Source organism: Castor canadensis, chromosome 10 (genome assembly GCF_047511655.1).
Source record: "Castor canadensis chromosome 10, mCasCan1.hap1v2, whole genome shotgun sequence".
Lineage (NCBI taxonomy): Eukaryota > Metazoa > Chordata > Mammalia > Rodentia > Castoridae > Castor > Castor canadensis.
The window spans coordinates 6,016,267-6,030,842 of NC_133395.1; positions in this window are offsets into that span (position 1 = coordinate 6,016,267).

A 14,576-nucleotide genomic window follows, 5' to 3' on the forward strand; every position below is an offset into this window, starting at 1 on the left:
CTCCTCATCTGCTCTAATCTACGGGTCAGTTATCTGTTTCTGTAACGGCCAGCTTTGCAGTCTGTGAGGCAAAATTGAAGTTATTGTATTGGGCTGTGTGTTCCACTGTCTGTCACAGTCACTCAACTCTGTGCTTGTCACCCTAATGGAGCCAAAAGCAAGATGTAAATGAGCGAGGTGATTCAACAAAGCTTCATTTACCAAGGTAGAGGGATTTGACCCACTGATTGACAACTACAGCTCTAATGTTCCTTTCATTTGGGGAAGGGAGGTGTCTTTTAGCATTTTTTGTTATTGGATAAGTGGAAAGCTTTCACACAATAGTTCTTCCAGAAAGTTTGATGAAATGTCACTGAATACAGCTCTACTTTAGTGCCTCCTGTTTATGGGAGTGTGAGAAGATGGGAAAATCACCATCTTAGGAAATGTGGATAGACCTGAGATTTTAGAATATTGAACAGTCACAATAAACATTATAATGAAAAGAAGAGGTAGGTCATGTGAAAACTTTAATTCTCTAAAAAAAAAAACTCAGTATTTTAGTCTCTGTATAAATCTCAAGTTTATATTTTTACTCTGTGAGCCAATTGTTTTAATTTCCTAGTGTTGCTGTAATAAATTGCCACTTAGCAAGTTCAAAACTCCAAATTTATTCTATAAAGTCACAAAGTAGGTAAGTGATTGCAAGTGTATCCAGGGATGGTAAGGAGGTGCAAAGGTGGAGGGGCGGGGCAAATGGGGCGTTTCCTTTTTGGGTGATGAACATGTTCTAAGAATGACTGTGGAAGTGGTTGCATTAGACTTACTCCTCAGTGCGGGAATGGTGTGAAAAGTGACACCAATGCATTGACTTCCAGCTCTGGAAGCCAGAAGTCTCACTGAACTAAAATCGAGGTGCACAGGACCAGGTACCTTCTGGAGGCTGGAGGCTCAAGAGGCTTCACAGGCTGCCTGTGTCCTTTGGCTCACAGCTCCTTCCTCTCATTGTCACATCTCCTCTGACGGCCCTCCTGACTCTCTGTTGTAAGGGCCTTTGTAATTACATTGGATCCAGGGCGATCCAGGGTGCTCATCTCATTTCAAAATCCTTACCTTCATTGCACCTGCTGTGTACGGTGACAGGTTCACAACCTCTGTGCATTACAGCATCTTTGGGGGATCACTGTTCTGTCTGTCACCCCAAGGATGACGAGCAATGGATTAGGGGGGAGGGCATCTTAACCAGGAGTCTCCTACAGAAGCACATAGCACCTCTGGGGTGGGAAAGTCTGTTCCTAAGTAGTCCTGTCAATTTAGACATGTAATTTTTCACAAGAAATAAGTGTAAGCATTCCTGAGGCCACACCACCATCCCCTGCCGAGCACACAGAAGCGACAACTCAGACTCCATTGGAGGTGTGAGTTTACCAGTATGCTGGTTTCCCCTTGTCTTTTCAGCCAAGTAATTTGTACCATTCAAAATGCAGCTATTGTTAAGGAAATGATTTAAACATGATTCACATGTTGATGGTATTTAGCAACGACTGAAAGGATTTGAGAAATTTGCTTCTTTGCAGGGTTGCATGGAAGTAGGCAAAGTCTCCCTTTTAAAAGGATTTATGTAAAACTGCCCTATGTTATTACGGGTATAGAACCAGACTTTACAGATGTTATTTATTCACCCTTACAATCATGAGAAGACTGGATTGTTGGCCTACAGATATTAGCCCTTTCAAATTGGTGAAGAACACCAAATAAGGGTATTCTCACCAAGAAAACAACCACCAGTGGACTTGAAGGCAAATAGACATTCTTTGCATGGGGTCGCTTAGAAGAACCAAGAGCAAAGTAATAACAGGGACTGTGATTTTCAAGGTTCCTGGGGGAAATTTGGTGACATTGTGATAAGCAGGCATTTATGCCAGGACTCTGTTGAGCTCTGATGAGAAGAGGACCCCTGTGAAAGCATCTCTTCCCATGCTGAGGGGCTCCCCAAGTCACGAACACCATATTCTGGGTTACAATACAGAATCCCTCCTCTGAGTCACTCAGGCTGAGCTGAAATCAGGGTGAAGCCTGCAGCTAGATCTCACAGTTGGATCTGGGAGTCAGAAGACTTCCTGAGAAGGTTGCAATAATATCTTGTGACTATGTTTCTGGCTGCCGAATGTGTGAATAGTGGAGTCATACTTCTGAAAGCATCAAGCCTCAGTGCAGTTAATCACCAGCACTAATACCTGGCTGAGAAGTAACTGTAAGATTCCTTCAGAGAAAGATGTTCCCCAGCTTAAGCAGCAGGAAACAGGACTTAAGTTAGACTTCAGAGTTGGCTGATTGTAGGGGTTATTAAATACTGAAACCAGTTATTGAAAGACATGGGGAAGTCTTCTCTGGAGGTCTTTATTAATGGCAAAGCTGTTGTCTTGCCTGAAGGCAAAGGATATTTTTAATATGTTGAATTAGCATATTTTAGAATTTGGAAGATCTTTGAGAAAGTAATTAATACACTCATTGGGGCAAGAGAGATGGATGTGGACTGAGTTATTTTCCTGTTTCTCTGAATTCTTCCTTTGTGAACAGATGGCCATCACCTAGAGGTGAGACACTTCACAGCTCTCTTTTGGTTTGAGGAGCTGTAAGAAAAGAAAGTTACCACTTATTAACTCTGTGGTTGAGGAACAAGAAAGGTAGAAATTTCTCAGGACTCAGACTACAGTATTGTCTTTGTTCTGAGGTCCATCTTCACCTGATGTCAAACTGCTGGAGACCAAAGTGTTGTCAGGTATGCTGAGAACTGAGCTGTGTTCTACTGAAGAAGACCATGACCTCAAGTTTTCTGCAATATTTCAAGGAGTGTGCAAGACTGTGTTGGAAAGTTTGAACCAGCAGCAAAGAAAATGTTGCCGCTGAGTCTTAAAAAAAATTGGCCTCTCAAGTATTATCCCAGAAGAAGGGAGCAGTCTGTCTGGAAGGGAATGGTATTAACTGGATGACTGCATCTCAGGAAGAAGCAGGTTCTCTTGGTTGGGTGGTTCACTGTTTCATTCTTCAGTGCCTACTGATTTTCTAACTTCCTTTTACTTGCCTCTTGTAAAACGGCTAGCTGTTTGTCTCTGAGGCCTCACCTGTGAGTGGAGACTGTGGGTGTGTCCTTTTCTTATTAATGCCTGCACTTGAAGCTGGGTGCTGGTTCACAGTCTCGTGAATGACTTGAATAAAGTCTAAGAAGACAGGCTTAGGGCTTTGGCTATGCAAAGCTGAGAGCAGGTTCTACAGAGGAAGACTGAATCAGGAGGCTAAGAAAGTGCAGAAATACGTACAGTGCTAGATCAAAACTAGAAAGATGAAATTCAACTGTGCTGAGTAATTCAACTTTAAAAAAATTAGCTGCATAATTGAAGGCTGTCATGTCAAGTCCATATTTACTGCAGAATGGAATAGGGAGAGGAGGCCTCCCAAAGGGCCTCAGCAGTAGTTGACAGTTAGTAGGTACTCAATAAATGAGTTCGTAAAGATTAAATGTAAAATCTCATTGGGAGGTTCCTAACACTTTTTTTTCTCATTCTTCCTTTTTCCTGCTCAATAACCTATCTTTGCATACCATAGGAGAGTTTCTGGAAACAGAACCATTTGTTATACCTGTTGTGCTTTTGTGTATTTTCCAACTTTGTAGACAGACAATTCAAAGAAGGAGTGACCATTACCGCTCTTTCTTTTTATTTCTCTGTCCATTAAATAATATAATATGTGGTTCATCTTTGCAGCCTCACTCCACAATCCCACACCATGAGAAAATATTCTTCCCTGAGGAAAATTTTCTAGACATAATTCTATTTTAATTTGATTATTCACAATTTTCTTTCAGCACACACATGATTATATGCTCACTTTAAACATAACTGACATTAGTAATTGCATTTAGTTCCTGTATTGCACCATAATATTTTACACTTGTTGACATGTAGCTATATATTCACTTTATCCATGTGCATGACTTTGTGAGCAATAAAATGTAATACTCCAGTTTTTCTTCAGATCCTATAAATTTTGGGCCTTTTACTCAAATGCTGAATAGTTATTGTTTGAGAAATATAAGACTAACATCATTAATGTTAATTATTTATATTCTTCAAGTGTTATTAATTCATCCATTATTAATAAATTGAATTCAGTGTAGTATTACAATATTGGAAGAAGAGAGAAGAATAATTTCAAACTGAATTGTAGGTTTAACACAATACTCTGAAATATGATAGCAGACCTTATTTCTACAACAGTAGACTTATATGATTACCATCCTGGTAAATAACAAAACTTGCCACAAATACGGTAATTATAATGGTATGAATTGGTTTATACAAAAAATGTATTGGGATCACTATAACTCTTTGTAGACGGCCACTGACATACTCATAAACAAATAAAGCACATTGTACAAGAATCCTGCCCTAAAGGCTTAGGAACTGTATCACTCAGTTAACAAAATTTAGACATAAATAAATATTGACAATATGAAGGTATTGCCAACCTGCTTTCCAGGTTATTGCTAGGAATCCACCGAGAGTATGTGAAGTTAGATTCTTTTAAGATAAATCATTTGAAATATGAGGAGAGAAAACATTACACCTATGCTTATATAACAGGGGAAGAACGAAGTAGAAGAAAATGAGAATTGGTTTAGAAAAGTAGAAAACCAAAGGAAGCTTTGGGTTGATTGCAGTGTACCTCAGAGTCCAATTTAACCAACAATTTCAGACTCTGTCTCTTGGAAGACTTATAGACTGACTGGGTACAATGACTCGTGCTAGTCCACCGGGTATAGTCATAAGTGAGATGATGTTGCTTGCTGGGGAAAATGAAGACCAATGACCTAGAACATGCTCTGTACAGATGCAGTGAGATGGATGGGCACAGACTGCTCAACGGATTCAGAAATGAGACTGCTCACCCTAAACTAGAGAGCACAAGGGAACTTCCCACAGAGGGAAGTGGAGGATGTGGTGATTGAATCCTGGAGTGTATTAGGAACTGTTCAAAGAAAGGGAATGGAATAAGGCCATGTATGAGAGAAAGGATCTCCAGGAAGGGAATGTGAAATAACTCAGAGGTAAGCAAAAGCAGGAATGTTCATGGAAAGTTAGGCATGAATTGTGTAGTTGGTAGAACCATGGCCACACACAAAAAAATCTGTGAAAATGTTAGTTCAAATGGCATTATCATTAAAATCTGAAATGTCCCCCATAGGCTCATGAATTGAATGTTTGGTCCCCAGTTAGTGGTGCTATTTTGGAAAGTAGTGGAAACTTCAGAAGGTGGAGCCTTACTGGAGGAAGTAGGTCACTGAAGGCATGCCTTTGAGAGATCTTCCAGATCCCTGTCCTTTCTGATTGCCCTCTGCCATAAGGTGCTTCTTTTCTCCACCATTCATTCTCTACACCATAGCCCAGAATCGAAGGAACCAGCCAACAATGGGCTGAAATCAAAGGCAAAATAAACCTTCCCTCCTTTTGTTGATTTTCTCAGGTATTTGTCACAGCAGTGAAAAATCTGAGTAACACAAAGAGCAAAGGGGCAAGTTGCTGATGGTCTAAATTGGCTAATGAGCTCACCTGAAATTAGGGAGGTTATCTTGGATTATTCGTGTGGACTCAATGTTGTCACAAAGGTCCTGAAAAGTATAAGAGGGAGGCAGAGGAGGAGGTTGGAGGGATATGATATGAGAGCTTGTTCTGTTGTGACTGGCTTTGTAGATAAAGAGGCAGAGGGCCAAGGAAGGTGGGTACCTTGGGAAAATGGAAAAGGTAAGGAGAGAGAACCTTCCCTGGAGACGCCATAAAGGAATGCAGCCTCCCCAGTACCTCTTCAGACTTGTGTTGGACACTTGACCACTAGAGTTAAAAGATAATAACGTTATGTTGTGGTTTTAAGCCTCTCAGTTGGTGATAATTTGTCACAGCAGCAGTAGAAAACTAATACTGTGTATATTGTATGCAATGAGGAGCTGTGAACTTGGAAAGGCAGACAAAGTCCAAGCCCTGCTTTACCCTCATGGACATGGGAAACTCTTGGCGGGTTTAGCTGGGGGAGTGACAAAATGGAACATGTGTTTCAGAAATGTGACTGGCGTGGCAGGGAGAATTAGGAGACTTTTGAAAATGTGCTGATATGGGAAATTTTAATGAATCACCACAACTTGATATGTGAGTGAGTGTGTGTGTGTGTGTGTGTGTGTGTGTGTGTGTGTGTGTGTGTTTGTATGAAGAAGGTCAGCCACTTTTGGTTGGAGAACACCCACTAAGAGAAGAACACACAGGTATGGGAATGAGTTTGACAATTCACAGAAAGGAAATTGATAGTGTGCTCTCTGATGGCCTTTGAGTTTCTGAGAAGGAAGAGATAAAATCATTGGAAAAGAATGGTAAGAAGTCTGGAATGAAAACTGTAAGGGCAAAAAAAGATGTTCATCACCTGCTATGAACAGGTAGGTATTAGAATTTCTGCTCACAGCGAATCTGAATGAACTAATGGTTGTCTGTGAAGGCCCAGGTGAGTGAGTGCTTGGCATCTTGACCTCTTTGGTTCCTGATCTTCTTCTCTTTTTCCTCCTTCTTCTCCTTTCTTTGAAGGGTCTTACTATGTAACCCAGGATGGGCTTAAGCTGGATCCTGTGGCCCAGCCTCCTGAGAGCTGAGATTATATGCATGTACCATCACACTGGGCTAAGACACTTGAGTTCTTATTCTTGGAATAGAACTTTTTCATCTTGGCCAACCAGCTACTAGCATTCTTAAGATCACAAGTGAGAAGTCATTTTAACCCCTAAAATTTCTTGACAATTTAGGTATATTTCATTTTTACCTACCCAGAACCACTTTCCCCTTTTCCTGATACCTGGTAACCTCTTTTCCTTTGAAGACTTGCTCCCTGTCCTGATGGAGATGTATATCACAAAGCCCCTCTTCCTCCCTATAGGGCTAGATATGTAAGCTGGTCAATCAGAGTGATTCTGTGATGGTAGACATGGATGCTGGGAGGGTGAGATGATGAAGGACCAGATGAACCTGTAGCTGCTGCAGACCGATTTCCTGTAGAGGAAGAGCATGCAGAGGAAGAAGGCAGAGAGCATGTGAGTAAGGAAAGAGCAACTCAACATCATTATTTAAATCCCTGGACATTAGTCTATGCTTTGGACTTGAAAGTCTGGTGAGACAACTTCTTTTTGCCACTAATTCAGTTTGAGTTTGCTTTCTATCATTTGCAAACAAAAGGTTTTTTTTTTTTTTTTGCTAATAAAGTTTTTATCCATTGTTCTTTGTAATTCTCTGTCACAGCACCTGACATGCTCTGCTGTCGGACACCTTGTTACTTGTACTAGTTTCTGAAGACTACTTAACAACAGGCCATAAACTAATAACTTGAAAGGAGAAATGTATTTTCTCACATTTCTGGAAAAATCAAGATATTGGTAGGGACAGTCTCCCTCCAAGGCTGTAGAGTACATTCTGTTCCCCCTCCTTTCTCTCACCGCTGGTCTTGCTGGCCCTTGTCTTTGATTGGCTTGTAGACACCTCACTCCAATCTCTGTCTCCATCTTTACAGGGCATCCTCCCTGTCCCTGTCCACATTTTCCTTCTGTGTGTGTCTCTGTATCTTCACAGAGCATTTTCCTCTTTGTATATTGGTGTTCAGCTTTCCCTCAGCTTATAAGGATGCCAGGATGAGTGTCCACACTAGCACAGTATGACCTCATAGCTGCAAAGATGCTATTTCCAGATAAGGTCACAGTATAGGTAACAGTATTAGACCTTGAACACATCTCTTTTGGGAGACATAGTTTAACCCAGCACAATTTTATATACTCAATGAGAGCAGAAGCCACAACCTCAGTATCTCCACATGCTGGCTTAGTGCCTGGTACACAGAAAGAGCTTGGAAAGTAATGCATTCTCACTGGAGCAAAAAAGGAAGGCAGCATTTCCACAAAGAGGAGGAGGCCAGCAGCATCAAATGCTCTTGGAATTTCCAGAAAAGACAGTTCTGCAAAGCATCCAGAGGGTTAAAGGCTTGAGAGGCTTGGTATATAGTGTGCTTTGGACTAATGTCATATCAGGCACATGCAAGGAAAGTAGGAGATAAGAGACTGTAGGCAAGTCACTCAGTGGTCTCTCCTGTGAAGGATAAGAGAAGGACATCATTGCTTGGGAGGGACATTGGGTTGAAGGAAGATGCTTTAATGTTTCAATGCAAAAAGCATGGTTTCCAAAAGAACTTTAGATATGTGTTCAAACACACAGGAAAATGGATAAAAACCAACTAGACAACCTTACTCTAAAGTGTGGAAAAGCCTGGGTTTTATGTGTCACACCAAAGGCATGATTCTGCTGAGTTGGGTGATGGCCTTTTTTTCCTGGTGATTGCAATGCTGTGAGATGGCTTTGCCCAAAGATTGTCTCCTTTCTTTTCCTGTGGTTGTGATATGGGGTTGGAATGTAGACATCATTCTTTTCTGCTGTATCCTTCCCTTATCCATTGTCTATACAAATAATTAGTATTTAAAATTTTTAGAAATCCTCTGTTGTGACTTGAAACTAATTATTTATTCTTATTTATCTCAAGATTTTTCCCTCTTACAGTCCCTTTTTATCTCTTAGACTTTACTTTAAAAAAAAGATCTATAGAGGAGGATTCCAAGATGGCAGCTAGAGGGAGGAAGCAGAAAGCGAGCCTCCTACAGTGAAATCTTGGAGAGACGCTGGAGACACACTTTGTAGGCATAATCACCAAGAAAAGGCATAACTTTGACCCCTCCACATCTCCAGCCGGTGCAGAGAATCTCCACTTCATGTTAAATGGAGAAACCAGGAGGGCCCCCAGGCTGCCAGTCGCCCACGCCCAGACGGCTTGGGAAGACTCGGACCAGGTGAGCTTCACGGTACCGCGGTACTCCCACAGACAAACCTGGGCCAGAGCAGCATAACCCCTGGACAGACTGACCTCCTCCAGGGGAAAAAAGAGAAACTGAGTAATAAGCAATAAGAACAATAAAGACACACGGGAAAGAGGGTGGGACGCCCAGTACGCTGAAGATTGGGAGAAGGGAATCCTTCCCGGGACTGTAAATAAACAAGCCGGGTGGGCCGGAGAGGATCTGGCGGGAGCGGGGGCGTGCACCCAGCAACCAGGAGCGGGAAAACTTGTGAGAGTGGCGGAGGTAGGAAAACTCCACAGGAGAGGAGGGAAGACCCACTTCCTATGTGAACTGTAAACAAACATGGCGGCCGGCAGGAGCAGCAGAACCACCCAGTAATCAGGAGCAAGAAAGCTTGTGAAAGTGGCGGTGGGAGGAAAACTCCACAGGAGAGGGGGGAAGACCCACCTCCCACATGAACTGTAAATAAACACGCACGCCTGACAACGTGGGGGCAGTGTCACCTTTCCCAGTGCTTGGAAAGGGGAAAGCTTCTAGCAGAGGCTCCCGCACAGGAGAACTCTGAGCAAACAAAGCCTGCAGGGCCAGGTGAGTGCTAAGCTCACCACAGAGATCTGCATAAATAACGCCTCCAGCAACAGCAGGCTGACAGCAGCGGGCAGGCAAGCCACAGCCACAGATACCATTCTCAGAACTGCCTCCAGACTCTTTTTTTTCTTTTTCTCCCTATCTTTGATGAGAGAACAACCGAATTACACCTGCAAGCCGAAAAACTTACTGAAACTGTATGGCATTTGAACTTGGGACACTTGGTGGGTTTTGTGTGTGTGTGTGTGTGTGTGTGTGTGTAGATTTGTTCTACTTTATGCATCCCCTTTGATGAGACAACTACAGAACAACATCTGAGGCACCATCTCCAGGATTGGAGACTGAGACAGACACCAAAATTATTAAGACTGAAACTTCATTGCATTTAAACTTGGAGGTTTTTTGGTTTTTTGGTTTTTTGTTTTTTTTGTTTTTTTTTAATTTTCTATTTTCCATTTTATTTTAATTCATTTTTATATATAGATATTTCTTTCATTAACTTATTTTTTATTTTTATTCTTATCTTTATTTTTTTATTTTTGATTTTCAATCCTCTCTCTGTCTCTCTAATGTCTGTTCAGTTTACTGTCAATTAGTACACTAACACTCCCTGTTTATACCTTTGAAACTTTCTTGTCTGAAACCTTGTTCTGTTTTCTCCCTCTTGTCTGTGTATTTGTTTTCCCCTTTTCTTTAACTTCTTGCTTTCCATCTCAGCTTACCCTTCCATTCTAAATATTACCATTGCTATTATTACAAGCTAGAAAATACTTAATTGCACACAGTACAGGGACAGTAACAACACCAAAGACAATGATGGGAAGACAGAAAAAACAGGGAAACCAGTTTCCCCACAGCAAAAAATTAGTACAGAAACCAGAAGAGAATGAAGAAAACAGGTACTCAGATCCAGACTCCAACAAAATGAAGATAAACTATGCCAAAGGACCCAATGAAGCCCACAAGAATAATTTAAAAGAAGACATACTACAGGTACTCAATGAGAATTTTATAGAGATGATACTGGATAGGGTCAACCAAAATATATAGGAGACACTCAAGAAATTCCAAGACAACAAAAATAGAGAATTTGAAAAAGCAAAAGAAGAAATAAAGGAAACCATAGAACCACTGTATAAACACCAAAGTGAAACAGAGAACACAATGAATAAATGGATAAATGAACTCAGGACAAAAACAGACAACATTAAAGAGGAAAACTGCCAGGATATGGAAAACCTCAGAAAAAAGAACGAAACAGAACTGCAAAACAAAACGGAAGGCCAATCCAGCAGAACAGAGCAAACAGAAGACAGAATCTCAGAACTTGAAGATGAAATGGTAATTAAAGGAAAAACCGAAGAACTATTAATTAAACAACTCAAGACCTGTGAAAAGAAAATGCAAGAACTCACTGACTCCATCAAAAGACCAAAGTTGAGAATCATGGGCATCGAAGAAGGAGAAGAGGTGCAAGCGAAGGGAATGCTTAATCTATTCAACAAAATGATAACAGAAAATTTCCCAAATCTAGAGAAAGATATTCCCATACAGATGCAAGAGGCCTCCAGGACACCAAACAGACCAGATCAAAATAGAACTACTCCATGATATATCATCATTAAAAAAACAAGTTCAGAAACTAGGGAAAGAATATTGAAGGCTGTAAGAGAGTAAAAACAAGTAACATACAAAGGTAAACCCATCAAAATCACAGCAGACTTCTCAACAGAAACATTAAAAGCAAGAAGAGCATGGGGTGAGATCTTCGGGGCACTGAAGGAAAATAACTGAAACCATTCCCTCTAAAATCGAGAACCAGACAAGGATGCCCACCATCTCCACTCCTATTCAACATAGTACTGGAATTCCTAGCCAGAGCAATTAGGCAAGAAGAAGGAATAAAAGGAATATAAATAGGTAAAGAAACTGTCAAAATATCCCTATTTGCAGACGACATGATCCTATACCTTAAAGACCCAAAAAACTCTACTCAGAAGCTTCTATACTTCATCAATAGCATCAATAGCTATAGCAAGGTAGCAGGATATAAAATCAACATAGAAAAATCATTAACATTTCTATACACTAACAATGAGCAAACTGAAAAAGAATATATGAAAACAATTCCATTTACAATAGCCTCTGGAAAAAAATTTGGAGGCTACTTAAAAAGCTAAACATTGATCTACCATTTGATCCAGCAATACCATTCTTGGGGATATACCCAAAAGACTGTGACACAGGTTACTCCAGAGGCACCTGCACACCCATGTTTATTGCAGCACTATTCACAATAGCCATGTTATGGAAACAGCCAAGATGCCCCACTACTGACGAATGGATTAAGAAAATGTGGTATCTATACACAATGGAATTTTATGCAGCCATGAAGAAGAATGAAATGTTATCATTCGCTAGTAAATGGATGGAATTGGAGAATATCATTCTGAGTGAGGTTAGCCTGGCCCAAAAGACCAAAAATCGTATGTTCTCCCTCATATGTGGACATTAGATCAAGGGCAAACACAACAATGGTATTGGACTTTGAGCACATGATAAAAGTGAGAGCACACAAGGGAGGGGTGAGGATAGGTAAGACACCTAAAAAATTAGCTAACATTTGTTGCCCTTAACACAGAGAAACTAAAGCAGATACCTTAAAAGCAACTGAGGCCAATAGGAGAAGGGGACCAAGAACTAGAGAAAAGGCGAGATCAAAAAGAATTAACCTAGAAGGTAACACCCACGCACAGGAAATCAATGTGAGTCAACTCCCTGTATAGCTATCCTTATCTCATCCAGTAAAAACCCTTATACTCTCTCTACAACAAAATTAGAAATAAGGGCAAAATAGTTTCTGCTGGGTATTGAGGGGGTGGGGAGGAGAGGGAGGGAGCGGAGTGGGTGGTAAGGGTGGGGGTGGGGGCAGGGGGAAGAAATGATCCTAGCCTTGTATGCACATATGAATAATAAAAGAAAAAAAATAAATAAAAAGAAAAAAAAATTTTTAAAAATCTATAAATCTTCCAAATCATGGGTAACACGTTGGTAAGTCACTTCCACATTTGGATCATTTCTTCCCCTCTGTGTCTTTTTTGTACAACTGCATTAGCTTAGAGTTGGAAGATTACAGTGGCTGTCTGGAGATGATCATAACCTTAGCCCCAAATCCTTCCAAGCTTTTCCTGGATGTTCAGGTGAGGCTGCCGAGCCTCACTTTGAGCACTTTTGATATGATGATTAATCTTGATTGTCAACTTTATTGACTCGAAAGTGCCTCAAGGAATAGTAACACACATGTTTGGGTGTGTCTGTGAGGCCATTACCAGCGAAGATTAACTAAGGGGGGAAGACCCACCCTAAATCTGGGTAGCACTATCACATAGGCTGGTAGCCTGGATGGGATAAAAATAGAGAAGGGGAGAAATTCTGCCAGTGCAGGCATTCTCATTCTTTCTCTCTCTCTCTCTCTCTCTCTCTCTGCTTCCTGACCACCATGATGTGAGCTGAGCTGCTCTGCTCAGCCATGAAGGACTAAAACCTTTGAAACTGTGAGCTAAAATAAATCCTTCTTCCTTTAAGTTGTTTTTTCCAGGTATTTGGCTACAGCTACAAAATGTAGCTAACACAGGAAATTGGTACCAGGAGGGGGTCATTGTTGTGACTAAACCTGACTATGTGGTTCTTAAGCCTTTGGAACTCATTTGTGGGAAGAATTTGAAAAAGTTTGGATAAAAGAGATAGAGAAAGCCTAAAATGCTTTAAGGAGTGCTTAATGGGTAGTTCTTGTGGGAGTTTAGAAGACCAGAATGCTATTAGAAATGTGGACAAGAAAGGCTGAGCTTATGAGGTTTCAGATGAGAACAAGGACACCAGTGAAAATTGGACTAGAGACCATTCATGTTATATTCTGGAAAATACATTTGTCCATGACTCAAGACTGTGGGAGACTGAGTAAAGTGATGGACAATTTAAATTGCTTGAAGTTAGTTTGAGGGAGTCTAGCATTCAGGTTGTGGCATGGTTATTGCTAACTGCTTCCAGTGAAATTTATATTGAGAATGAGGAACAAAGAGAACAGATACCTCCCCCCACCAAGGAAACAACAATATGATAATAATAAATAATAACAATAAGGAAAACAGAAAGATTTGAAAAACTTGCAGCCTTGTCAGAGCATCATTATAAAGCTGGGGCTAAGAAAGGCATGGTTTCTGAAGAGTTTATCACCATTTAAAAGAAGCCAACTACTGTAGGAAAGATGTCATGAGGAGATCTCAGAAACCGACCATACCCCACGCACCATGGGCTCAAGGGGAAGAAAGAGTAGATTCATTTGAAGGACTGTGCCTTGAGAATAGAGCACCTCCATGGACCCTGCTTGGAAAGGGCAGCCCAGGTCATTGTTTCCCCAGGAATCATTTCACCATATTCAGCTGCCCAGGCAATCAGAGACCACCATAGCCACGTTCGGGATTTTGCTCAACTTGGTGGGAAATCTTGGTGTTTTCTGCATGATGCTAGTGTCACAGGGATGCAAAATGCAAGTTATGGGGCTATGGAGCTTCTACCTAGGCTTCCAAGGAAGATCCACAAGGCTAAGCAATGTGTGGCAGACAATCTTTGAGAGGATGATGTGTGAAGCTACGAGAGTGAAGCTGAAGAAACAATGGAGAGCCCAGAAAATTAGAGATTCTAGGAATATGGACTATCTGCTGAGGAAAGCTTCAGGCAGAGGTAGCACAAGAGAAAGCCCATGCAGGCTACAACTGGAAAAGCAATAGGGTTGGTGTCATGTCACAACACCACATGCTCCAAACGCTGAACATGAAGCACAGGATTTAATGTTTGCCCTGTTGGGTTCTAATGGACTAGATGCATTGTGCAATATGAGATGGCCCTAAGTCTTTAGGGTCCATGAATGGAATCCGAAATGTCCCCCACAGGCTTGTGTGGTGAACCCTTGGTCCTCATATGGTGACACTACTTTGGGAGGTGGTGGAAACATTAGATGGTGGGAGCTAGATGGAGGAGTTGGGGTGTGCTTTTGAAGGTTATACCTGGTTCCTAATCCCTT